At 46.3% G+C, this 3,695-nt stretch overlaps 1 pseudogene; it reads right to left on the reverse strand.

Annotated features, from left to right (window-relative positions):
• Positions 1–1,000: 1,000 nt before the first annotated feature.
• Positions 1,001–1,464, reverse strand: LOC139167346 (guanine nucleotide-binding protein G(I)/G(S)/G(O) subunit gamma-5 pseudogene; annotated as a pseudogene).
• Between the last annotated feature and the right edge of the window lie 2,231 nt (positions 1,465–3,695).

Consider the following 3,695-nt stretch of genomic DNA (forward strand, 5'->3'; position numbering starts at 1 on the left):
CACTATGAAGCGATATATATCTAAGTACTATTGGTATTGCTAAAAAAGCCAGTTCTAATGATTTCATGTGAAAACAGCATAGGAAAACTCCCTTTCCCCCCTGGATCTCCCATTGTCCCTTGTCCACCAATCATTTGTACTCTCTTTGTTTTGGGGATGATCTGTCTGCCCTGGACTCCTTATGCTGTCGACCTTGTGGTGTTGGGTCTTTCTCAGGGTCCCATGCAAAATACTTTCCAAATTTGCCTCCCAAACCTCCCTTACATTCCAATGCCTTCTCAAATGCGGCTTGGCATTCGTGATCGCCTGGGCTAACTGAGTAAACACAGAGATGCATTGGTGGTAGAAGCAATGTTCCCTCTAATTTTTTTTCGGTGTGGGCGGAAAAGCATAGTGTCTGAGCGGCTGTCCCTTTGGGACTGGGTGGCATAGAAGTATAAATAAATAAATAAATAAATAAATAAATAAATAAATAAATAAATAAATAAATAAATAAATAATAAGAAAAAAATTCCCTTTTTTAATTAAAAGAAATTAATAATAAAACAAAACCAAAATCTATTATTATTACTATTTTTTCCTCTTTTTCCATCCCTGTCTCCTCCCCCCTTGTGTGTGTGTGTCTCTCTCTCTGTGTGTGTCTGTGTGTGAACTCTTGAACCATTTCCAATAAGAGGTGAGCTATTGGAAATGGTTCAAGAGTTCACACACACACAAGGCTGGATTTTTTTCTCTCTGTTATTATTTGGGTGCTTTTTACCATATGCTTTAAATCAAGAGTCATTTCTCTCTCTTTCTCTCTCCCCCTCTTGCTCTCTCTCTCTTTTTCTCACTTTCTCTCTCCCTCTCTTTCTCTCTCTCCCCCCTCTCTCTCTTTCTCTCTTGTTTTTTCTCTCTCTATTGCTTTCTTTCTCTCTCACTTTTTCTATTTCTCTGGCTTCCTTTCTCTTCCCTCTCTTTTTTTTCTTTTTAAAAAAAAACTCATGTCAACCCTTTATTACTTGAATATAAAATTGATTCCCTCACAACACAGAGTAATAGCAACTAGCATACAGTTTGTTAGAGAGGTAGATTTTAAGGGCTTTTGAAACAATAACAATGTTACAAGCTCAAAGTTGGCACATTAATACAAAGTTTCTGTACAGGTTCCAAGCCATCTTGTTTCATTTCCATATTCAACATAATCATCTAGGAAAAGTTGTTAGATCAAATCAGAGAAAAGAACAGACTTTCTGAGGTCTGAATGGATTTGTACTTGATGAAACACCTGTTAATAAAGGATCATGATGTGCATTGTGAAGGCAAAACTGCTTCAGATCAGCTGCAGCTTGTGAAACCTTCACGCGGCTCACGCTGGCCTCGAGCCGCAGCTGTTGCACCACTTTCTTCATGACGGCAACGTTGGAGGCGCCGGACATGGCCCCCTCCCTCACTCAACTTCAACTCCGCGCAACGTCGAACCCGTCAAAGAGCTGCCGCCGCTGCTGCTGCTGGCAAAAAGGGTGGGTTGCTGTGCTTGTGTGGGGTGGGGGACGCGGTGGGGGGTGTTTCTCGGAACTTTCGGGCAAGTTTCCGGCGCTTGGAAAACTCCCCCGCCCATAGACTGTCTGGAGAGGTGGGAGGGCGGGGAGAGAGCGAGACAGAGAGACTCAAGCCTAGCGCGCACTGGCGGACTTCCCTGTGTAAACTCGGCCTCGCGCTTTCCCCCCTCCCTCCTCCTCCCCAGAAGCGGAAGTCCTCTCTTCTCTCTCTTGCTAACTCTCCCTCCCCTTTCTCTCTCTCTCTCTTTCTCACTTACTTTCTCCCCCCTCTCTCTGTCAGTGAGGGGGCTGCGCTTTGTCCGAGCGCTTCGGGAATGCGTGCCCTGCCTCTACTGCAGCCCCCTTGCTGAAAGTCCGGGACGAAAGTGCTCCCAGCGAAGGGGCTGCAAGAGGGGAGGGGCGGGCATTCCTGAAGCGCACGGAGAAAACTCTCTCACAGCCCCTTCTTTGGGAGCACTTTTGCCGAGCTAGCCCCATCGCAGCTGCCCCTCTGTTCCATCCCCGCCCTCCCAAAGAGTGGGGCTGCCACGTCCTGGCCAATTGCATCCCTCTTGCCAGGAGCGCGGATGAGGACGAGAAGAAGAAGCTGCAGTGACCGCCGAGAGAGCAGTCTCGCCCAAGGCAGGAGGCGACGGAGGAGGAGATGGGTGGATCGGGCGGGCGGGGGGCAGGGCCAAGAGGCCAGGAGCGCGAGGGGGCTGGAGGCACCATGGAGAGGCAGGGGCGGCCGCGGCTCCCTTCTACTGTCCACGCCTCCCCGCCCGCCCCCCGCCCCCGCGGGCTGGCAGGGGGATGGGGAGCTTGCGACCGAGGAAAAGGCTGCGCGCGGGGGTATTTTGGAGCGTGCGTGCGCTCATGCGCGCGCTCACACATTCTTCTTATGGAGAACGGTGGGTAGAAGTTTGCAAAGCTGAGAATACTCCTCATTCTCAGAGGCTCCTACTATATAATAATAATAATAATAATAATAATAATAATAATAACAACAACAACAAAAACAACAACAACAACAACAGAGTTGGAAGGGACCTTGGCGGTCTTCTAGTCCAACCCCCTGCTTAGGCAGGAAACCCTACACTACTTCAGACAGATGGTTATCCAATATCTGCTTAAAAATTTCCAGTGTTGGGGCATTCACAACTTCTGGAGGGAAGTTGTTCCCCTGATCAACCGTTCTGACTGTCAGGAAATTTCTCCTTAATTCTAAGTTACTTCTCTCCTTGTTTAGTTTCCAGCCATTGCTTCTTGTTCTACCCTCAGGTGCTTTGGAGAATAGGTTGACTCTTTCTTTGTGGCAACCCCTGAGATACTGGAACACTGCTATCATGTCTCCCCTGGTCCTTCTTTTCATTAAACTAGCCATGCCCAGTTCCTGCAACCATTCTTCATATGTTTTAGCCTTCAGTCCCCTAATCATCTTTGTTGCTCTTCTCTGCACTTTTTCTAGAGTCTCAATATCCTTTTTGCATCGTGGCGACCAAAACTGAATGCAGTAATCTAGGTATGGCCTTACCAAGTTCTTATGAAGTGGTATTAACACTTCATATGAAATTGATTCTATCCTTCTGTTAATGCAACCTAGAACTGTGTTGGCTTTTTTGGCAGCTGCTGCACACTGCTGGCTCATATTTAAATGGTTGTCCATCAGGACTCCAAGATCCCTCTCACAGTTACTACTGTTGATCAATGTACCTCATATACTGTACTTCTGCATTTTGTTTTTCTTGCCTAAATGTAGAACCTTACTTTTTTCACCATTGAATTTCATTTTGTTAGATTAGATTAGATTAGATTAGATTTATTGGATTTATATGCCGCCCCTCTCCGAAAACTCGGGGCGGCTCACAGCAAGACAAAAACAATACATAATGACAATCCAATACCCACCAATCCAATGACAATTTTAAGCTAAAATTCATAAAAAAACAACCCCAGAGTATTAAAACAAATAAACAAAACACGCATACAATCAATCTAATACCAAAACAACATGGGCAAGGGGGAGATGTTTCAGTTCCCCCATGCCTGACGGCAGAGGTGGGTTTTAAGAAGTTTGCGAAAGGCAAGGAGGGTGGGGGCAATCCTAATCTCTGTCCAGATCCTTCTGTATTTTGCAGCTCTCTTCTGGAGTGTTGGCTATTCCTGCCAGTTTGG

Source organism: Erythrolamprus reginae, chromosome 4 (genome assembly GCF_031021105.1).
Source record: "Erythrolamprus reginae isolate rEryReg1 chromosome 4, rEryReg1.hap1, whole genome shotgun sequence".
Classification (NCBI taxonomy): domain Eukaryota; kingdom Metazoa; phylum Chordata; class Lepidosauria; order Squamata; family Dipsadidae; genus Erythrolamprus; species Erythrolamprus reginae.